This window comes from Oreochromis niloticus, linkage group LG3 (genome assembly GCF_001858045.2).
Source record: "Oreochromis niloticus isolate F11D_XX linkage group LG3, O_niloticus_UMD_NMBU, whole genome shotgun sequence".
Lineage (NCBI taxonomy): Eukaryota > Metazoa > Chordata > Actinopteri > Cichliformes > Cichlidae > Oreochromis > Oreochromis niloticus.
The window spans coordinates 68047154-68071684 of record NC_031967.2 but is presented as its reverse complement, the minus strand read 5'-3'; the positions used below and the strand labels follow the sequence as shown (position 1 = coordinate 68071684).

Here is a 24531-nt window from a genome sequence, read left to right as displayed (position 1 = left end):
CTAATTGGTGTGTGTTACCTGCTTCATGGATAGATAGAGCTGCGTGTCATCTGCATAGCAGTGAAAATGCATACTATGTCTTCTAATGATGCTGCCTAAGGGAAGCATGTATAATGTAAACAGAATTGGTCCTAGCACTGAACCCTGTGGAACACCATAATTGACCTTAGTGTGTGAAGAGGACTCTCCATTTACTTGAACAAAGGTTGGAGATTGGCCTATAATTAGCTAAGACAGCTGGGTCTAGAGATGGCTTTTTGAGTAAAGGTTTAACTACAGCCACCTTGAAGGCCTGTGGTACATAGCCGATTATTAGAGATAGGTTAATCATATTTAAGATCGAAGCATTAATTAATGGCAGGACTTCTTTGAGCAGTTTTGTAGGAATGGGGTCTAAAAGACACGTTGATGGTTTGGAGGAAGTAATTATTGAAGTTAACTCATAAGATCAATTGGAGTAAAGGAGTCTAAATGAATATCAGTGGTACTAAAAGTAGCTGTAGATAATATTACATCTAGCACAACACCTGGAGCTAAGGGGGCAAAACAATTGCATGAGTGCTGCTGTTTGACTGAGGAAGAATAAAGTAGTCGTGGTAAGCCAATCACATGACCACTTAAAGACAAAGCAACAAGGTGATATATACCAGTTTATAAATATTGTCGATAGGCCACGTAAAACTAGAGTCATGATAAACAATATATACGCGGCGTGTTTTCCTCAATAGTTTCGTTAGCGCTAGCAAGCACTCTGCTTATGAGCAACAAAACAAAACAGGGGAAGTTTTAGGAGTGACGGCGAGAGACCGAGAGAGAGAGAGAGCAGAAAAATAGAGAGAGCGAGTTTTGAGACGTGAGAGATTTGCGACGTTTAGCGTGTTTGGAGTGTGTAGTTAATGTGTTGTCTTGTGTAGTTAGTGTGTAGTGTTGTGGATAGTTTTGTGTTGTGTGTCAGAACAATGAGGCGACTGCTGTCTCCAGGTAGAAACAGCAGTGATACACCTGCTGCTGTCAGACCTGCAGGTATCAGGCTGTGATGTTCTCCTTTATAGTGGACAGAAATTATGTTTTTTTTGGAGTGGCACAAATAATTTGTGTGGCATCTTATTGAAGAACAGCTGATTGTTCTGTAAATAGTTTGAAATGGTTATTTTAAAAAAGGGTAAAAGGTAAATGGATGCAAATAACTTTGTTGTTTGCAAAACTTGTGCATAGGATTTTGAAATTGACAATTAATATTTGCATTTAAAGTTATGAAATATCATTCATTAAAGATGTTTGTGGTTGTTACAGTAAAAATATAACTTTTTCTACTCTGATTTTATGGTTTTTGTCTGATTTTTAGATCAATTGTTAATACAGTATGTCAAAATGAAAACATGACTGTAAATTCAGGCACGTGAGGTTGTGCTAAAAAGAATGATACCAAACAAGGCAAAGTAAATAGTTTTTAAAGGTAAAATGTGGAGAGAAAATCAAGAGTAGTAAAAAAATGGCCAATTATACCCTGGACCCCAGAGGGTTAAACGTTTTTTTTTTTTTTTTTTAAAGTAACGCAATAGTTACTTTTCAAGTAATTAATTACTTTTAGAATATTGTAACTCTGTTACTAACTCAGTTACTTTTTTGAAGTAGTAACTAGTAACTATAATTGAATTACTTTTTCAAAGTAACTTGCCCAACACTGATAATATCCCTCCTCAGGAGTCACACATGTGTCCACTGGACCATCTGGGAACTCTTCTTGTTTAGCACTCGTAATAACACAAACAAAGGCGCCAGGCTTTGTTCACACAGCTAGGATTGTATTTTACACTGACCCTGGGTCAGTATAAGTATCATACAGTTTATACGAAGCACTGAAACTTGCACATATTTATTACAGATGCATTGAAGCTAATCGGGATATTTACTGTTAATCTGTGGCTGCGATTAATCACTTTACTGGAAACTTTATTAACTAGTAACTTCATCAGTCATGACAGAAGCTCATATTTCTGTCCTAACATAGTTTAAACAGTAACAGCTTTACTACAATATAAGCTAACGTTTACACCGTAACTTTAAGCTAGCACCATAAAGACGGTAAAACACGTAATAATATCTACAAATGCATCTTAAAGCTGTTATATTAGCACTCGGTGTATTACTAACATAACCACATTAACATTATTGACACTCGCTGACTTTTAATAGTCATTTTATAAATGCTGTCCGTTTAAATGGTCTTACCTGTAACACTGCTGAATCCACCGGATTCCAGCCAGAGTGGATTCTGGAGTCTTCCCACGCTCCTGTTAGTGATCCTCCATCTGGATGGATGATAACAACCTTCTGAACAATCTAGCAGGTGGATGGCCCACATCTATGGGACTGATTTCTGCTAATAACGCCCATTGTATGGACTGATAACAGCCGAAGCGGGTGAATAAAGTCACCGTGTTGCTAGCTGTGCCATTACCCAGCATACACCTCTCCCTCCATAAATGCAATAAACAATACAAAAGTAATAGCCTATAATTAATTTAGCTGCTGTATCTGCTGTTTCTCAGGTAGTTGTTTACATTATATAATATATTCTGTTCAGTATACGTTACTACAATGTGATTTCGGAAATGTATAAATATACGGACAACAGGCTCTTCCGCGGAAATCTCTTGTCGTCAATAAACAACGTTTAGGGAGCGCTATAGTATTCAATGAGAGGACCCTGCACGTCAATTCTCGACGCCAGGGGGGTACCCTGCGCATCGATAAGTGAAGCAGAGGGAGCCTGACCATGCGTCACACATTTGACGAGTTGGGAGTGAGAACGTGTTGGTTTCTTAGTGTGACCCGTGGTAGGTACCTATTTAAAATAGGACAGAGCCGTAGGCGCACAGTCAGTAAAAAAGAATTTAATTTTTAATACAAAATAAAAGTAACAATGTAACAGCGGCACTTAAAAACAATTAAAAGCTTTACCTTATTTAAAAACGATAAAACTGTATGATTGCCCGTGAGACAGGACAAGCGCTGCGGGGAACCATTAAAAACAAATCAACATAACACAGGTTAAAAAGGGACGGCAACTGACACACGACCCCAAATGGGCAAAACACTACAGAGAAAAACAAAAGCTTCAGTGCCGTCTTCACTCAGGCCCACCGCTGTGCATGCAGAAGCGGTGAGGGAAAAAAAAAAAGGATTTGTTCTCCCTGCAGCGCCTTCACCGTTCGCGACAATATATCTATACACATTTAAGAAAAGGGTTAAAAATACTAAAAGAATCAATATTGGTAGTGCCTACTGATACAGAAAAAAATAAAACAAAAACAAAACAATGGACAGCCGCAGCAGTCGGGCCGTCGACTTACACCAGTTTAAAACAAATTAAAACACTGATGTGTCGGGTCCTTTGCCCGCAACCAGAAATCCACCTGGCAAAGCAGCAGCTTGGTACTCTGTGAATAAAAGGCAGGAGATCACTTATGCTGGACAATAAAACACAGGAATATTCCTCAACTTAATTGTTTTGTTACCTGTCCACAAGTTCGTATCACACCCAAATAACTGTGGGTCAGTGGCGATGAAGTCCACTGTACTGTTCTCACGGGAGCAATGTTTCCCACCTACAAGGGTGCACATAACTATAAACCTCTGCCAACAGCCAGAGCTCAAATGGTACATTTTTGTGTGCCTACCGTTCTAATAGAAGTTTAGGGGAGGACCCATATCAGACTTTCATAGACAGAAGTTAACACCAACTTGCCCAACTTGGACCACACACTTGCAGCTTCAGGTTTGCTGAGGAATACCTAATTGCCCACACCTGCGCTTATGAAAGGAGCACAGACCAGCTCCGCCCACCAGGGGCGGTTCCAAGTCTCCAGGTCTCACCTGTCACATTAGGTAGGTGAAAAACCTTTAAACACAAAAATAAAGACCATTCCATTAATCATTCAGATAAAATGCATTATACAGAACACATAACAAAAATATATACACTTCAGTAAAGCCATTTAACATAGACAAAAGTATTTAGCTTTAGCTAAACTATCATTTAACCCAGTTTAAGTTAGTTCTACATCCACTGGTTTTTTTTTTTTAAAATCACAGAGCTAAGTAATTTCAAACAACGAAGATGAAATAAACTGTGGTTCTTAAATACACAAAATGTGTCCACCTTACATTTTATACTTTTCATAAACAATTACATTTTCAAAGTATACATTTTAAAGTTTGCAAATATTTTAATAATGACTTTAACCAAGGATTTTCTTTTACAAAAGATTTACCTTAAATTAAACCAAACATATTTACACTAGTTTTAAGATTTAACCAAGAATTTGGGGTAGCTATTTTTAGTATTAATTAACATAAATGTGGGAAACACCACCAACATAAACAATTTATTCCAACTTAAACATTCATTTTAATATCAATATAATTTTTTAAACTTAAATGCAATAACTATTTCCCAAAGCATAAATACATTTCCACAATTGAGCTTCCATAGTCCCAAACATAAGCAGAAAATATGAGTCCAAGAGCTTACCGATAGCCCGTCTAGCTCAGTCTTCCTCACAGTGGAAAGTGGATTGTGCCTTGTTTGCCATCCTCTCAGTATGTCGCACCCAGGTCAAATGACTGTTGCATGCATTTTAAGGTCTACTAGGCATGCCCGCCCTTGATTGCTCTAATTCAGCTCACCTGGCGGAGCAGTGCACACCAGGCCGCGCTTAGTTATAGATTGCACACAAGGTCTAATCAGCAGCAGCACAGAGCAGGTAGTGGGCAGGAGGAGGAAGAGAAGAGTAAGGCTACGTTCACACTGCAGGTCTTAATGCTCAATTCCAATTTTTTGATCAAATCCGATTTTTTTTGTCTGCTTGTTCACACTACACATAAAATACGACATCAAACGCTCTCCAGTGTGAACGCTCAAAGCGGCCCGCATGCGCAAAAGAAGATGTCACACAACTTGCTCTGTTTAGACCCAGAGCAAACAATATTGTTTGATGATGGCCCTTAATATAAAGACTTGTTTCACACTTTACGTTAACTTAAAGCAAAATTGGGAAAAGTTATTTTGTTATTTACATATGGCCTAATAATGATCCTTATTGCTGTTTTAGAGGAGCGGTGCTTCAAAGGATAGTTGCAGATTTCTGTCAGAATCTGCAGAAAATACAGTAAAAATAAAATGTTCACATTTCTCCAACGTTGTCTTCCCAACAGTTTCACCGGATGGTAGGAAATCGTTCGCGATGTCCTATCGGGCGCTTCTCCGGCGCTGATAATTGGCGTCTGTCTTGTGTCAGTGACGTAAAAGTCGGATTTAATGCGACTTGACCGTTCACACAGCAGTCGCTTTCTAAAACATCGGATATGTATCGGATTCAGTACCACATACGAAAGTGACCCAGATCGGATTTGAAAATATCGGATTTGTGGCGTTCACACTGTCATACCAAGATCGGATATGGGCCGCATAGGGGGGAAAAAATCGGATTTGATGCGCTTTCGCCTGCAGTGTGAACGTAGCCTAACAGCCACACCTACTAGGTCAGCGCGACAGTGGGAATGGTGGAATTTGGCTCCTCTGGCTCCAACTCACCTCTTTCCTTAAGCAGTTTTTTTAATGTGTGCGAGACATGAATGATGGGCCCGGGTCAGTCAGCATGTTTCAGGCTGACAACTTGGAAGATGACCTGAAACAGCACCTGCACCAGACTCTTTGCTGAAATGGTGCATACGGGCACTGCTTCAAGATATGTGTGCATTTCAGTGAAATAGCCCGATGAGGTCCATCCCAACACGTTCAAACCTCCATTTTTTTGTAGGGGTGCAAAAGCGCTTTTAGAAAGACACTCCGGGCAGGACGCACACCAACAGTGTGCATCCGCTCGATTGCCCGGTCAATAAATCAGGCCATTACTCACTCCAGAGTTTAATCATATCCCATATGCCTTTCCATGAGATTATCATGAGGAAAATCATTTTCAGCAGCTTTTAGGCACCAAGAATTGTGTGTGTTACTCTTCTGTGCGAGTGTCACAACTCAGTTGATGAAGCCTATCTTTCATTAATACAAATTATTTATTATATTTGCAGCACTATGGGATATTTATAAATGTCTCCTTGCACACATCTGACCTCCACCCACTCTGCCTCCAGCACTGCGCCCAGCTGAACCAGGGTTTAGTGGAGCAGAGTCCGCTTGCTGCCCAAATCCACCATCGCCTGGTGTAAAATATGTCAGCAGGACAAATGTGAAGAAACACATCAGAAGGGAAGAGAGGAGGAGCAAAGTGTGACCAAGAGGAACCATCAAATGTTCCCTTTGTTTAGGTGTGCACAAGACATGTCTATGGTCATCAAACAGTCAGTAAACACTAGAATCAGTCAAAGGAATTAAAAACTGTTGGATTCTGGAATTTTTTTTACTCATTTGTAGTCGGGCTGTGAGAAGTAGAGGTGCTGAGGCTGCAGCAGCACCCCTGGTGGATGTTAGAGGCTGTGCATGAACTCAAACCTGCACTTCCTCTGTCATCCACCAGTGGGATCTGCGGCTCCTCAGCATAGAATAGAATAGAATAGAATAGCCTTTATTGTCATTGTACAGGGTACAACGAAATTGGAGTGCCACTCCCTTGGTGCAAAAATACAATAATAAGTATAAATGTAAAATGTAAAAGGTGCAATAAAACAAACAATATTAAGTACAATATATACAGGATAGCAGCATTAATATAATGACAGTATGACAGTATGAATAGCAGCATAATATAATGACAGTGACAGTATGGTATGGCTAAGCAGTTTCATCTGTTTTTGTGCTTATTTACTATGGTGATAGCTCTGGGAAAGAAGCTATCCCTGAATCTGTTTGTCCTGGTTTTATGTGACCTGTATCGTCGGCCTGACGGTAATAGTTCAAACAGTTGATTGCTGGGGTGAGAATGGTCCTTGATGATATTGCCAGCTCTGCTGAGGTACCGAGAGTTTGCAATGACCTCCAGGCTGGGCAGAGAGCAACCAGTGATCTTCTGGGCTGTGTTGATGACCCTCTGCAGTGCTTTCCTGTCTGCAGCTGAGCACCCTGCATACCATGTTGTTATGCTGTACGTTAGGATGCTCTCTATGGTGGCTCTGTAGAATGTCACCAGCAGCCTCTCCTCCAGGTTGTTCCTCCTGAGCACTCTCAGAAAGTGGAGACGCTGCTGGGCCTTTTTTACCACCGCCGTGGTATTTGCAGTCCAGGAGAGATCATCAGAGATCTGCACGCCCAGAAACCTCATGGAGTGTACCCTCTCCACACGGCTCCCGTGAATGTAAAGTGGGGCCGGGTCTGCTCTGCCCTTCCTGAAGTCCAAGATGAGTTCTTTAGTTTTCGTGGTGTTCAGTTGGAGGTTGTTAACTGAACACCACTCAGTCAGTCTGTTGACCTCATCTCTGTAGTCCGACTCATCCCCCCTTGAGATGAGTCCAACCACGGTGGTGTCATCCGCAAACTTTATGATGGTGTTTGAGAGATGGGTAGGGGAGCAGTCGGATGTGTAGAGTGTAAACAGGAGGGGACTCAGAACACATCCTTGTGGAGACCCGGTGCTGAGTGTGATGGTGCTGGACAGGTGGGGGCCGAGTCTGACAGACTGTGGTCTGTTTGTCAGGAAGTCCTTGATCCAGAGGCAGATGGGGGTGGAGAGTCCCAGGTGAGACAGTTTCTGGACCAGGATCTCCGGGATAATGTGATTGAATGCTGAGCTGAAGTCCAGGAAGAGCATTCTCACATAGCTTCCTCTGTGCTCCAGGTGACTCAGCGCAGTGTGGAGCGCTATGGTGATAGCGTCCTCGGTGGATTGATTTGTCCTGTAGGCAAATTGGTGGGGGTCCAGAGTGGGAGGCAGACTGGCCCTGATGTGCTGACAGACCAGTCTCTCAAAGCACTTCATCACTACAGGCGTAAGTGCAACAGGCCTGTAATCATTTGGGCTGACCACAGCTGTCTTCTTGGCGATGGGGATGATGGTGGAGGTTTTGAGGCAGGGCGGGACGGTGTTTAATGACAAGGAAAGGTTGAAGATTTTAGTGAAGACTCCGGTCAGTTCGTCAGCACATGCTCTGAGAACCTTTCCATGTATTCCTCAGGACCTGCCGCCTTCCTGGGATTCACTGACCTTAGAACACACCTCACTTGATGCTCCCTAAGTGTTAGTGTGCCGGTGCTGGGGGCGGGTGGAAGTGGTGTGACAGCTGAGGGTCTGGTCGTCTCAAAGCGGGTGAAGAAACGATTTAGATCCTCAGCCAGCGAGGCATCAATCCTAGATGTCGCCTGGTTATTGCTTCTGCAGTTGGTAATGTGATTGATCCCCTGCCACATTTTTCTGGGGTCGTTGTCAGCAAAGTGATCTTCAATCCTCCCCCTCATAGGGCTTTGGAGTTGACGTCACTGGAGGTGGGCCACGCCCCCTTTCCGCCATGACAGTAGGCTAGACACAGGATACAGCTTCAGCTATGGTTCGTACATGTTGTGTTATCAGTTGCAACGTTTGATCACACGATCGTGAAGGCAAGAAGCTGGATAATGGGCTGTCTTTTCATCGTTTTCCATCCTGGAGGCAACGTGAAGGATCCCATGTATCCGATATTACTAAACAAAGACGTCAGGCTTGCATTGCAGCAGTGAGACGAGCGGATCGAGTTCTGTGCAGTCCCCAGCTTTTTGTTGGTTTGGTCTCCGCATCTTCTTTCCGGTGAGTTCTAAATTAATTCATATCACTATTAAAATGCTTTTAGTGTTATTTTCAATGTGCTGAGGTCATAGATAATGAGATAAAACATGCTAATGTGTGATGCTGCAGAACCACGTCATGTCATCATGTCGACTGAGTAGCTTATGATTTAGCATTATTGCAGGCAAACCAGCATATGAAATGGATGTAACAAATCCAGACTGGGCACCAACACTGCTCATGGGCCTCTAAAAACATACTAAATTGCTCTCATTGTACACTAATCCGCACATAACTTCCAGATGAATCACACACCTGTCATGTGCACTAATTTTATCTTACAGGCTTTGTCCTATCCCGATCTTTGCATACCTTGTCTGTGGAGTCAGCGCATACACAGCAAACCAGTTTAAGAATTATAAATCCCTGGAGGCCCACATCCAATTCACGAACGGCTGGGTGCAAGATTTGTCCATCTTTATGCCTCCACGCTGCGACAACTGTACGTTGTCGTTAAGACAAAGGTAAGTCGGTTTGAACATGATAACTTTCTAAACAACTTCCTTGTTACAGTTTTTGATTTGCACGTACAGCCAAACCATCTATATTAGCCTTGGTTCATTACAGACCTTTTATTAAAAGTGGTTTTTGTGTGTTTCAGGTACTGCACTCACAACGACTGAATGAAACTGCACTGTGACCTCGTTGTGTGGACACAGAGAGACCTGTCATACGCATCTTCCCTGATGTGGATTTCTGGGAACCACGTTTAAAGCAAGCACAAGACTTCTTTCTTAAAGTGTGTCTTCCTGAACTTGTTGGGAAATACTTCTCCAAACAATGTGCTGCTCTAAATAGCCTGTAATGTTTCATTTTGTGGTTCAAGATTGATGCCAGCTGTGTGTTGCCATGTAAATAGTTTGCATTTCATTTCTATGTACTTGCTAAGTACATGTGATAAGATCAAGAATAAAAAAAAAACCATGTATACTATTCTTTTCTGTTTTATTGAAATTACTTCACACAAAGTACAATTATTTACAATGAACTACACATGCAACACAACAGCTTTATGAATGCTCAACAAGAGCAAGTTTCATTTGGCGCTGGTTTGACAACCACACTGGGGCACATATTCACCAAAACACAGCAAACCTTAACAATCTTATCAAGCAGTGTTGTGTTTATTTCTGCTCTGCCCTGTTCATTGCACACACAATGCTTCGTCTGCCCTTTAGCTTCTGTGATGCTGTCTGTCCGATCACCACTGTCCACATTTACAGCTGGTACCTCAACCTCCACTTGTCCAACACAACTGCTGTCCACAGCTATGACATTGTAATTTTGTTGTTGTTCTTCTGTCAGATCTTCATCGATTACTTCTGCACGGGGCACACCTTCAGACTCTGCAGCTGCATAAAAGCCTGTAAGATAAAATTAGTGCACATGACAGGTGTGTGATTCATCTGGAAGTTATGTGCGGATTAGTGTACAATGAGAGCAATTTAGTATGTTTTTAGAGGCCCATGAGCAGTGTTGGTGCCCAGTCTGGATTTGTTACATCCATTTCATATGCTGGTTTGCCTGCAATAATGCTAAATCATAAGCTACTCAGTCGACATGATGACATGACGTGGTTCTGCAGCATCACACATTAGCATGTTTTATCTCATTATCTATGACCTCAGCACATTGAAAATAACACTAAAAGCATTTTAATAGTGATATGAATTAATTTAGAACTCACCGGAAAGAAGATGCGGAGACCAAACCAACAAAAAGCTGGGGATTGCACAGAACTCGATCCGCTTGTCTCACCGCTGCAATGCAAGCCTGACGTCTTTGTTTAGTAATATCGGATACATGGGATCCCTCACATTGCCTCCAGGTTGAAAAACGATGCAAAGAGAGCCCATTATCCAGCTTCTTGCCTTCACGATCGTGTGATCAAACGTTGCAACTGATAACACAACACGAACCATAGCTGAAGCTAGTGATGCGCGAATCATGAACGAATCGTTCAATACTCGAGAATCACTTTACTGACTCGTGAATCATGATTCACAAGCGCAACTGACTCACTGACTCATCCCTGTTGCTGTTAGCAAACTAATTTCATTAGTAGAAATATATCTAGCTTATAATTCAAATTGTGAAGAAAAACACAACATCCAGTATCTTGACAAAAACATTTCTGCTCTGAACTGGAAGAAAAAACCCTGAGTAGAAGCTCACATCAAGACAATAGCTCCTCGGTTCACAGTAGCATCGCTCTGCTAACATGCTAACAGCACATTTGAGCTACTCACCCCCTCCCTTCCTGCGCTGAATCGTAGGGAAAGCAAATCACTCATGACTCACTAACCCCCTCCCTCCTGTGCTGAATCATAGAGCCAGCGAATCACTCAGGACTCGCTCACCCCCTCCCTCCTGTGCTGAATCATAGAGCGAACGAATCACTCACTCACTCACTCACCCCCTCCCTCCGGTCTCACAGCTTCTTCTTCTTCTTCTTGGTTGGCAACCAATGTTAAGGCGCACTACCGCCCCCTGGCTCACAGCTCAGTGGACATTTAGATGAAAAAATATATACTTGACACATGTAAGGAAAATACTAATAAAATAAAAATAAACAAGATAAATGTTCCCTTTAGAAATTTTTTTGCTCTTTTTTGCTTTATAAAATAGTTGTTTTCTTTTAGAATCACTCATCTTAGCAGTAGGATTTACATGAAAAGAGAAAAGAAATCAAGTTTGAGTGAAAATGTACATTTTTTGCACTCTCTGGTCAACTGACTCAGTGAATCAAATGACTCAAAAAACCCGATTCACTATGGTGAGTGACTCATTAAAACTCGATTCAGTAAAAAGAATCAAATTTACCATCACTACTGTGCTGAATCATTGGCTGTGTCCCAATTCAGGGTCTGCACGCTTGAAGTACGCACACTACGCGTACTACGTACGGTGCGTACTACAAGTACGGGAAGTGCGGAAGTGAGAGGCTTGTGAAATGGGACGGTCTAGCCTTCGTCGCGCTGTTCAGGTTGCCTAGCAACCATGATACTAACCGCGAGAAATGTTTCATACAGCTTTGTTTGACATAAGTGAAGGAGAAAAATGTTTTGTTGGTCATTCATTTTTGTCATGACATCACTTTGATTAGTTGAGACCACAGGACTGTAAAACATGATAGTTGGGCTTCATTTCTGTACTGAACAGTCATTTAAGATTAGTTAGTAAATGATAATTAGCTAATGTTATTCATGAGACTAAAGTCATCTCACTGTGGTAATGTTAATATAATATGGACAATATTATATGTATTGTCAGATTATATATACATATATATATATATATATATACATGTATATATACATGAGCTTGAACTCTGGGTCAAAGATGCAAGTAGCAGTTAATTGTATTTCCTATCACCTTAAATCTTCACTCAAAGACAAGTATCTCTGACAGTGTATATACAGATGTATTATATATAAGAGACAAACATTGTTCTTTTAATATGTTGGCATTACTAAATTTGTCTCAATGTTTACATATATGTGTAAAAAGAAAATGTACTCGCTGTGATAACTGTTTCTGATAGAATGAAGATCAGACTGATATATGAAATATTCCTTTATTGGGTGAGAAAATCAGACCATGTCATAACTGCTTTAAGTCATACAGAATAGATATCAGAGCCTTAAACAGGCTGACTTCTGCTAAATGGGTCAAACTGGGCAGAAAGTACACAAACACATAACATCCTTATAGAATATGATGTAACACTATAGATCAACTTACCTCAGAATATATAAAGCATATAAACAATTACAGCAATATGATGCAACAAACACAGCAGTGCTACTAATCCAAAATACTCAAAGCTTCATAGAACTGAAACAAACATTTATTTTTAGCTCCATTCTGCTGCTGATACATACTTTAGGTTTCTGAATATTAAACTTGTTGCTGCCTTTCATAGTGTGTAACTTGAAGGCCCTGAGTACTTTCTCCCACACTGAAAACACTGGGATGATAACATTATTTGAACATTACCTAATAAGACTGATTCAGGACAGACAATTAGTTATGTTAAACTTTCCTAGCAGTCCTTCACAAACAGGGAACAGTCTGTCTATTCTCTCCATCTGTCAGCTGCTGCTGGCTCTTCCTCCTCCTCTTCCTCACACACTGCTGAGTTTGTCCTGGTGGATCATCAGGGGTGCAAAGTCTCACAGATGATGTGCAGCAGTGGGTCCCTCAGTCTGTCCTCACTCTGGACACTTGCAGTTGTCACACATGGAAATCAAATGTGTGATAAGCTGCAGGATTCAAACACAAGTGTAACTTATAAATACATGTTCATACTTTTATTCCACAATCAGAGAGAAAGAAACAGAGAGAGAGTGCAGGACAGACAGACAGGTGACAGTCTCAGGTGTATACACTGCTACAAAACAGCACAAGAGAAGGAGGATTTAGTGTTTGTGTTATTACGAGTGCTAAACAAGAAGAGTTCCAGATGGTCCAGTGGACACATGTGTGACTCCTGTGATTAAAGCATCTTTCTTTCAGCTTAACGAGTGAACCGTCAGCTCGTTCAAACACACGTTAAAGTCCGTTTGGCTCGACACCACCGAACAGAGGCAGCAATATAACATAGCTAACATTAACAGTGCAGTGAATCCTGCTGGTGCCGTGATATTCAGGACTGCAAACCGAGCAGCATCACTGACTTTCAGCTTGTTGTGTTTGCGGATATATGACTGACTTTAATTATCCATAAAATCATCACATTCTCTGTAAGATTAAGGTCACCTATAAATATATTTAGAAGTAGAGGCTTTAAAACCAAGTTAACGCTGAAAGTACAAACATCACTAATGTCACATAACTTTGCCGACATGTGGCCAACAGTAATGTTTTAATGTTCTTAAACATTCGCACATAAATAAGTGACATCATATTCAGTACTAACTTTTAACAGTTCACTTGTCGGCCGCTCCCTTCTGCCGTATTTTGCGGCAAAATTATCCACACCCACCGCCGCGCTATGGATTGTGGGATATATGGGACCACGAAGCGTGCACCGGACCACGCTTGATATTTGGGGAAATCGACGGCGCATTTGGAGTATGCATTTGAAGTACACTTTGAATTGGGACAGCCGTCGTCGCGTGGCGGTGACGTAATCGCACTTGAAATGCGTACTTCAAGTGTGCATACCCTGAATTGGGACACAGCCATAGAGCAAGCGAATCACTCATGACTCGCTAACCCCCTCCCTCCTGTGCTGAATCATAGAGCAAACGAATCACTCACTCACTCACTCACTCACTCACTCACCCCCTCCCTCCTGGCTCGCAGCTACTTCTTCTTCTTCTTGGTTGGCAACCAATGTTAAGGTGCACTACCGCCCCCTGGCTCACAGCTCAGTGGACATTTAGATGAGAAAATATATATTTGACACATGTAAGGAAAATACTAATAAAATAAAAATAAACAAAAGAAATGTTCCCTTTAGAAATTCTTTTGCTCTTTTTTGCTATATAAAATAGTTGTTTTCTTTAAGAATCACTCATCTTAGCAGTAGGATTTACATTAAAAGAGAAACAAATTAAGTTTGAGTGAAAATGTACATTTTTTGCACTCTCTGGTCAACTGACTCAGTGACTCAAATGACTCAAAAAACCCGATTCACTTTGGTGAGTGACTCATTAAAACTCGATTCAGTAAAAAGAATCAAATTTACCATCACTAGCTGAAGCTGTATCCTGTGTCTAGCCTACTGTCATGGCGGAAAGGGGCGTGGCCCACCTCCAGTGACATCACGCTCCAAAGCCCTATAGGCAGCCTTAGCTTTCCTGATGCCTCTACTCAGGTCTGCCCTGGCCGCCCCGTACGCAGCCCTGTCCCCTGACTTGAAGGCAGTTGTCAAGAGATTTATTCTAAAGACACTTCTTCAGCTAAGAGTCTAAGGGTAGAAACACACACAGACGCTGCAGCATTTACTTGTATACAAGGGCGGTCACAGAACGCTCACACCAGAGTGGGGGCCCTGTGATGCGCGCTCTGTTCTTGCACTTGTCTTTATTTATATACAAAAATAATACAACAGTGAATACGTCTATTCATAGGCAGAGGAAAGTTAGTGCGTAGGGAGTGAAGATAAGAGTGGTTCAGGTGTATGCATGTGTGTGTGGGATACAGAAAGACGCGGCCTCTCTTCTCGTTAGGGAGCGTCAGATAAGAGTGTCCAGCTCTCCTCTTCCTGCTTGTTCAGCTATTATCGCTGTGAGAAAGAATTTATAAAACAGTCTTGTAGTGGACAACAGTCTAAGTCATCAAAAGGTCAACATACAGTATTCTATCATATGCAAACTTATATCATTAAAAGCTTATACTGACTACTAAGTACAATTTTCCATTGACATTCCCTCCTGTTGTCAGTATAACTTTCAAGTGAGATATCAGTATGTAACATCTTGTTGTACAGTTTCTATCACACCATCATTAATCACACAAAGTCTTCATGTTCCAACAGGTCGGGGTCATCATCATCATCATTTGTCACGGCTATGTATGCAGCAACAGTGGAAACAATTATGCGGTTAATCATGAGTTTTAGACATGGCAGGATACATGTTACAAAAACACAAAATAAAAGTAAAAATACTAAAAGGGATAACTAGAATAAATAAGAATAAGAATACAAAGGAATTGCAAGTATTTCAAGTATTTCAAGTATTTCAAGTATTGAAGTCTATTGCACCGTTGGTTTTTAACAAAAAGTATTGCACAGTGAAAAGGGAGTAGTAGTCTTTTTAGCAGTCACTTGTATTATTTACATAGTCCTGATTTTGGGCCTGCTGGATCTGTCTCAAGGCGTTCAGGGCGTCAGTCATGTTTGATGAGTGTACATTGTCTGATGTGTGTGTGTGTCATTTCTCACTCAATCAACAAGTGCACGTCTGTTCAGGTGTGTGTTTCTCTTCATTCTGAGTCAGTGTGTGTAGATGTGTATGTTAGTGTATGTTGGCGTGTTTATCACTTTCCTGTTCTGGTGTTTTGGGTAAACCACGGCCTGAAGCGTGTCCTGGGGTCCTGCCCTCCTCCTTTTCAGTCCGGTTGCGACCATTGCTGCTGCTGCTCAAAGTTCAGTGTGTCCTGGTTTTGGCCCCAATTGGGGCAGTCCTTTCTTCTTCTGTGTTTTGTCCATTCTGAGGTGCCTTTTGACCTCAGTTGCTCCTCCTGTCTCTGGCACGCCCTTTCTTCTGCTGCCCGATCATCCGTGTTGGTCCGTCACTGTCCTGTACAGTGTTAATGCAGAGTTATCAAGGTCAGCATTCTTTTGCTCGGCCTTACTTTTCATTCGGGCTTAATGGGCGTCTCGTCACAGCTCTGTCAGCTGAAGCTGTCTGGAAATCTCCCCCGTGTAGTGAAACGGGCCTTGGATTTAACGCTCTCCGTTTCTGCTGCATGAGATCGCTTTCCTGTAGCACTGTTGACATTTTTAGATTGTTGTTATAGGTCCAGCTGCTGCAGCATTTGGTCAGGGTCAGGGTCAGAGATGGTAGAGGGGAGAGCAGGAGTCCAGGTCAGCTTCGGCTTTCAGGACCGGCAAAGCAGCCTGTAATTAAACATATAGAGAAAAAACAAAACAAAACAAAAACAGACGAACAGGAAAATGATGTTGTATTGGCTGTGTTATTCAGAGAGGGGAGAAACACCGGGCCAGGCCCTGTGTCAGCCTTCTCTCCCCCTTTTTGTTTTTCCTCACAATATAATCAACTCATAACCCACCAAGTTGACAGGACAACACAGGTAGATATTAAAATTCGTAAGATCACGTTTAAAAGCACAAAAAAGGAATTTTCCTTCCTTCAGTAATCACTTGTATGATTCAATCAGCAGAAAACATCTCACAATTTGACTCTTAACCACTAAATTTGTTGTTTCATCACTAGTTGGTCATACCAGTCTCGTTCTTTTTGAAGTTGTTGTCCTGCAATCCAGAGAGTTTATTTGTTAGTAGTGGATAAACTTCAGCATTTGATAACAAAACTATTAAGTTTTCCCTGTTTTAACACTAATGAGGGATATAGGCACATGTGTTGGCTGTAGTGTAAGCTGTTCTTCATTGCATGTATGTGTGTTAGTACACTTGCATGCAGGGCCTCTGGGACTGTCTCACCCAAAAGAACATTTTCTTAACAGTTGCCTTTCACTCGCGTGTGTTAAGAAAGGCAAATGTGCTTGAAGCAGTTGTGAGATTATTATGCTGTTATATATTACATTATACCTATAATCAAAATGAGTGAATCATGATACTGCTGTAGGCCACATCATACTTCTGAGTTAAAAGAATGTGAAAATCATTAGATTTATTAGATAGGTTTGTATTATCCTATACTGCTGATTTATTGTGAGTGAGTTACACTGTTTCATGATATTTCATACTGCCGAGTTATGAAAAGAATATTGTATTCAGAGAGTAGGGGCCTCTCTCTTTTCTTTTTTTTTTGTGATAGTAAAGAGCCACGGGAGCGTCACCCCCACCTTTGGTGGAGGCAGAAAAACAGGGAGCCAAGGTCATAACTCAGGCTCACTAAGAGTTAGAAAGAATATGAATGCTTAGTTTTGTGGCTGTGGCGCATTTTGTATAGCTTCTTTTCTTTGTTTAGTAGCTTTCTGCCTTCACCTGAGGGTGTGCCCTAAGCATGTGACTTCAGGTCTCCATAATTGGAGTTTATTTAAAGATAAATAAAATGATTTCATATATTGCTCGCAGATCATGCATTAGACGGTATGTTGCAGTATTAGCCTGCTTCAACACTTAAGCAAAACATCACTCTTTGTTGTATTATTATTATTATTATTATTATTATTATTATAAATTCTCCTTTCTCAAAACAGAAAATGAAATTGTAGTTGTTCTTGGTTGAGAAACACAAAACCTCCCTTTTCCCCCTTTTTTTTCAAAACAAGAAACTAAGTTTTAACTTTTCTGGCTTGTCACCTAAAACAAAGCAGACAACCCAGCTCTCAGCTGGCTCTGAACTTATCATCATCAAGGACACATGGTGAGAGCTACTTCAGAAGTTACAGTACTCATCACTCAAGCAACATTTCAAAAAACAAAAGAAACAAAAACAAAACTCAGCACACTGCACAGAGAACAACAACAAGACATAACTGAAGATGTTGTTCTTGTTTGTTCTCCTTGAATTTTAGAATGAAGTTATTACATCTGCATTAGTAAATCATATGCCTAATCATTATGTGCCACTGTGATCCACAAGTATGATCACAAATGTATTCATTTTTCAACCCAACAAAACAAAAAACAAAACAAAACAAAAAACAAGTTACTGATGGCTTGAACGCTTTACACACATAAGTCAGGATGCAAAAAGGCTGCTGCCAAAAACAAATCAGAAGCATGAGGGTAAAAAACTGAGCCCACAGACAGCTTCATGTTTGAGCTTTAATAGCGGTTTCCCTCCCTCTGATGTGTTCTTATGCAGCTCCTGCTCTAAAAAATGTGTAACCTGCTCATCAGCTTAGCAGTGACCATATATTTAATTCAGCTTCTCAATTGTGTAGCTTTAGCTGTTGTATACAGGGCTTAGCTTGTTAGTTGTTAGTATAGGTGTGCTCTATATTTCAGCAATGTCTCATCTAGGATGACAGGTTTTCAAGCAGGTCAAGTGCCTCTATGCACTTAATTAGTTTACATATTTTCTTTATTTTCTTCATCTCATATGTCATTGTACTGAATTTGAGCAAACCTTAAGAGGAGGGATATTAGACCCCTTCTGTCAAAATATTCATGAGCTTTTTGAGTGTTAGGTTCTATGAATTATTCATGAGCTCAGGAAGTAATTAAATTATGATAATAATTAAATTATGATAATAATTAAATTATGATATTCATAAAAAAATTATGATTTTCATAAAAATATGATATTCATCCAAAATATGCTAGTTCATTGCTTTGCTTCCCCCCAAAATAAGAACTAATTGCTTATTTTAGAAAAGTTTTTATATCAAATAGCACTCTTTTATTTTTTAATCCAATAAAAACTTTTTCCTTTTTTCCCTAAAGAAACGCCATCTGGTGGTGGGTCAGCGCATGACAGCGCATGAGTGCGCAGTGCGCCTGTGTGTGTCTAGGCGCGCTCGTGCGCGCGCCTGACTCGGACCGGGCCTGTGTCTCTGGGACCGTGTTTATGGGTGAAAATGTGTTAAACCAGTATAAATGTGCTTAGTTAAACTTGTGCTTTTGTAACGTTCAGTATGGCCAGACATACAGGGTGCATGCCTTGTGGGAAAAGTTTATTTCAATTTATATGCATTTGTTTAATCCAAACAAAGAAATTTAAAATCAAACTCAGAGTCACAAAAAAACACTCGCGATCTCCGCGGGTCCCACCCGATCCTTAGACAAATAAGCAGGGACAAACTCCTCAAAAACCCTCCGCGTTTTTCTTCAAAACCCCTAGAAATAACCTGTAGGCACCCTCCTATCCCCAATCCTGAAACCAAATCCTTAGTATTTTTTCTCAAAAAACAGCCCTATCACTAGCTCCGTGTCTAAGTTCTTACTCGCGATCCTTAGGCACATAACCGGCAAATCCTCCTGAAAAACAAAACAAAACAAAAAAAACCTCCGCGGTTTCTCTCCAAAATACGCAAAACAAAAAACCCCTAGAAATAACCTGTAGGGAACCCCAAAACCTTATATTCGATAACAGGGGCAAATCCTGAAACCAAATCCTTAGTCTTTTTTTCTCAAATTCCGCTCAGAGTCTAAGTTCTCCCTTCGCTCCGAGCCGCACCGGCCCGCAACCAGAGCAGTGTCTTTTTCCTTCTTGTTCGCTCCACCATCTACTGCTTAATGATTGGGTCTTCGTTTGAAATTTGCGCCGGAGATCCACTCCGCCTCCCAGGTGCCCCGCTGCCAATCACATAACAAAAGGGGCGGCTCCATTCGCACCCCGCTCACCCAATCGCGCTCAGCTTGGATTTTCACGAGCCCCCCGCTCAGGTTAAGACTTTCTTCGGTCTCTCACAAGCCATCTGACTTCGGAAGCATGGACAGCTGGCTCTCACTCAGGTTAAATAATTTAACATTTAGGCCTAAATGTAACTCTTCTTTTCTACCGGAAAAAAAAAACCCTATGCAAGAGAGATTCCGATTTTGGGGCTATGCCTTCAGCCTAAGAGAGAGCAAAATCTTTTTCTACCAGCTAAAAGGAGGTGAAAGTTTTGGTCCCCTCACACCGCGGATCGCCTTTACTTTGTCTAATCGGGGTGTTTTGAGCCTCATCGCTACGCCCGAAGTGCAGAAGAGCCTGCGGGAAACGAGCTCGCAACAACCGAGAACCAGGGATCAACAACAACTCGCGTCGCTTTCCCTATGTGCATATCACTCGGTAAGTGTTCATCTTCCTCTCTAACTACATTTTTGCATTTTCCTTTTTACCATTCTCTCAATCCTTTCATTTAAAAAATATCACATTGGTTTGTAACACGTACAATACACCATCCGTCCATCCATTCGCTTCCGCTTATCCTTTTTTCAGGCTCGCGCGGTGCGCTGGAGCCTATCCCACGTACAATACACTTTAAAAATATATATAAGATCCAGTTTAACTCCCGTCAAAGCTTATACATTACATCTCTACATCACCTATCATTTTCTCATCAGGTATCTCATATCATCTTGTTATTGTTATGTTATGCTCCTTTGATATTTTGCTAGTTTGCGTGTTTTAAAATTCTTTTTGTTTTTCTTTATATTTTTTAGACTCTCATTTAAGCCAGATGTGTTAACCTGATCCCTGCGAAACACCAGCTCTCCGTGGATTTTGACCGCGAGTGACCGGATGTTGTTTCCGGCCTGAGGTTGCCTGAAATGCCGTGAGGCTCGTTTGAAAGATTGCGCCCGAGACCATATTTTTTATGAACCACCAAAAAGAGACATTTTACCCCCTAGTACAGAAGACTGGATCTGAGGGCAGCAGCGGGGACAAATGATTGTAATGAAGCGACGGACATTTCATGGCTGGTCTTAGATAATCGTGAGTCATTGTGTCTTATGGTGAGTAGTTTTGCAAGAGGCATGCAAGCACTGTAGAAAAAGTAATCATAAAACTGTTTTTGTGAACACTCTGCTCCCTACGTTATGCTTTAAAAAATGTGATACATGTAATGTGATCATCAAAGAACATGACTTTTTTAAAACTTTTATTCTTATGCTTTTAAACTATGTCACATTATCATAAAATACTTATTTGTATGTTATAATGTTTTTCTTACACCATGTGTAATTTTTATAGACACCTTGTTCATTGTATCAATGTGTAATTATGTATCTTTGATAAATAAATAAAATATTTAATCTTGTGTTTGTGTACTTTCTGGTGATTCAATAAAAAATTAGTCACATATCGCTCTGATAAACACAGATGGCTGAAAGAAATGTTTGATGGAACAAAGGAAACAAGTGTCTTGCTGCTAAACTTTTAAGTCACCATGGTTTAAATGAGAAAATGCCACTAGGAAACTAGAAGCCCTAAGTCTTTATGTAAAACATGAAAAACTCCATATCAGTGATATCTACAAAGGTGTACTCATTTCTTTGTTATGGTACTTTACTGTTCCAATGAAACAAAAAGAAAATCTCATTTTAAAGTACATTTTTCAGCCATCCTGGCCTATTTTCAGGGGCAAGAATGTTGATGTTAGACTGTGTTTTAAATCAGGTTTTGATCTTAAACTATCACAGCACTGATTTTACTGATTACAGTTGTAATTTCAATTAGAATCCCAAACTGGTTTTTCTCCAGTCAGTGTTATTGTGAAATTTAACTTGTTCTTTTGTGTAATTGCACATGGCCCATCAAAGGACCCCTTAGTAAGCTGTACAGCATAAGTTTTCAATTCACTTTTGTCAGAAAACTTCACAGTATGAGAAGTTACAGCACAGTTTCTCCAAATGTGTACTTCTTTTTCATCACTCAGTGTGCTTTTAGAGCATCTACATTAGCTCATGTAGTAAAAGTACAATCAGTAAGTGTACTTTAACATTTGAGATTCCGAGTGACTCTTGCTTAGATCATGTGAACAATTTCATCAACCTTTTTTTGTATAATGCATCAAACCTGTTCAAATCAGTTTATTTTCAATTCATATTAACTAATCTAGAGACAAGGAACTCCTTTTTAGCTTGTGTCAGGAATAGAAATATTGTCCTGCTATTAGTTGCTGCTATTTTTATAATCATCATTAACATTTCAGTATTAATAGTGAGGTTGCATTTAGATGCATTCAGATGTTCAAATATATGGTTATAGCCTTTATTACAGGTCCAAAGAAGAACCATTTTAAATGGTTCTGTTGAATCTATAATTTAAATGTTATTAATGCTTTTATGATCTCTGTGTAGAGGGCAGAGACAGGAAAATACTCTCTGTGCTAAAATGAGACAGGAAACGAAACGCGTCTGCAGAGCATGTTTTGCAGAAGCGAAACCGAAAGCAGAAAGAGCCAAAGAGTTAGTATGCATTTATCTTTGATTTAAGCTTTTAGTAGAGGCTTTTGATCAAAACATTAATTCAGTAGAGTACACATATATAGTCTTGGTTCGGACAGACACGTAACCACACGCACACTTAGTTAGAGGAATCACTGATAGGGGAAAGTTCAGTTTAAGGTCAACTAAGGTTCAGAAAAGCAGATGCAAACTCTGCACGCACAGACAGACAAATAGTGAGAGGTCATGACACGTACGCAGTACATAGCATGCACGCGCCCTCGCACGTGGACGCACAGACACACATACACACACACTGTTAGGGTGTAGGTGAGAGTTGACTGATGAAGCAGTAGATGCACGATGCGAGAGCTGAGCTGGCTTACGGGAAACCACCGGGGAGAAGATGGAAGCCAGTGTACTTTTAATTGTGCCTTAAGCTGTCAAATAGAACATTTGTGGTTTTGAAGCTGATGTATGTGATGACGCAATGAGGGGGCGTCACTAAATATACTCTGATGCATATAAAACTGTATTTTGATGTTAGGAGGATGAGATTGTGGGGCTGTCTGCTTACAGAGTCCGCTCATTCTCCCACGCGTGTCATTTCATTAAAATCATCGTCTTTACCCTTTGGACCAGTGTGGTTACTTGCATTCCTCCTGTGTTTCCTTCCCTATATTTTTGAACCTTAACATTTGGGGGCTTCGTCCGAGGGGGGAAGTGAGACAGGACGGAGAAAGGTCCGAGGCGTCAGGCGCTCAGGCATTGGTCAGTGGTCAAAGTGAGTGACAAGCCGGCATATAACAAAAGGTAGGCACCACCTGTTGATCTTATGAACCAAAGTGTGTCAAATTGGGCTGTGTAAATTGAAAGTCTACTCACTGAAACTACTGGTAGATGTCTGCTTTGATTTTGGTGAAAAGTTGAAGGTTGAAGTAATGATAATGATAATGAAGTATAAGTGACAGTACTGAGTAATGAGAATGAAAGAATGAAAAGAGAATTAAAGCAGTTGGACTGCTAAGTGAACTTAGAATGATAGGGAATTTGGTCATTGTGTGGGTTCAAGTCCCGTTGGTCATTTGGTCTACGTGTGATGGTCATTTTTGTGGGTTAGAGTCCCCTATGTCCACAACGGGAGATCTGCCTCAATCATAATCCTGCTTCGGGTGTAGATTGTTGTTTCAAATTATTCTAAATTTGTCTAGGACGACAGCGGCGTCTGTTAAGAAGCGCATTTTCTCGGAGGTAACGCTCCCTCCTGGATAAAGACGTTTATCCTTGACCTACCCTGAAGAGTAGGGTTAGTACGGCACGACGAGCCGGGAAGGACTGGGGAATCTTCAAAATTGCTAGGAGTTAGAGTCTCCTATTCTTGCGCTTATTGGGTATGCTGGCAAATTATGTTAGGTTTAGAGATCTGGACAGGACAGTCTGGGACCGCCCTGGTGAATTGAGCACAAAAAGTCTGGGACTGATCGGTTGGAGCCGTTATGTTCTATTATCGAAATTACATAGGAGTTGAAAAGGCCTAAAAAATCTGTGCAGTTGTAATTTAAGACGTCTGTAATATAAAATATGAGATCTATGAGTAAGATCAGTCTCTGTGTCAGTAATGCACAGCCGGATGTGCACGGATGGTGTGTGTAAATGCAAATGAGCAGCGGGGACGCGCAGAGAGGGTGGTTTCAGCTTCGACAGAATTGAGCTTTTTGCTAAATGCTTGTATATAAGAGGTTGGTTTTGCTTATCACGAGAGTGTAAATACAGTTTGAATATATTAGTGTGGATGTATAGAAAATGATTAGAAAATGACTGAATATGGATAGATGTATATTTCGTGAGCCATAAATGTTGGTGTGTTTTATTTTCAGTTATATGTGTGGGGAGAAGCGGGGTGTGAGACGATGAGAGGTTTCAGTTTTCTTTTTCTTTTTTCTTTTGACTTGCTCTTTCTGATCATGGAAGGCATGTCCAAAATACTCGTATGAAAGCGTATTTTGTGTGATTTTAACTGTGTGAATGCTGTCAGTATTTGATTTGAGTGACTGTGTGATTTGTCTGAGTAAGTGAAAAGGGGGAGTTTGAAAGAAAAGGCAGTGTGTGAGACGATTACTGAATGACTAAAGAGGTTAGAACCTTTAAACGTGTGTATGAAATAAAGGAGTGGGAAATATATTTCTTTTGTGAGGAAAAGTAGGATGTTTTAAAGTGTGAAAGTGTTTTTAATTCAAGAAATCCATGAGAAATGTTATGACAGGTTGAGTT

The 24531-nt window shown here is 40.7% G+C and overlaps 2 long non-coding RNA genes across 2 annotated transcripts; both read left to right on the top strand.

The window, feature by feature from the left end:
* The first annotated feature begins 8688 nt into the window (after window positions 1-8688).
* On the top strand, window positions 8689-9441 carry LOC112846069 (uncharacterized). The gene is made up of 3 exons (XR_003218883.1): window positions 8689-8738; window positions 9107-9241; window positions 9379-9441. It is a non-coding gene; the product is annotated as an uncharacterized LOC112846069 (long non-coding RNA).
* A 10326-nt stretch (window positions 9442-19767) lies between these two features.
* Window positions 19768-21131, top strand: LOC109197633 (uncharacterized). The gene is made up of 2 exons (XR_002058732.1): window positions 19768-20158; window positions 20533-21131. It is a non-coding gene; the product is annotated as an uncharacterized LOC109197633 (long non-coding RNA).
* Window positions 21132-24531: the final 3400 nt, after the last annotated feature.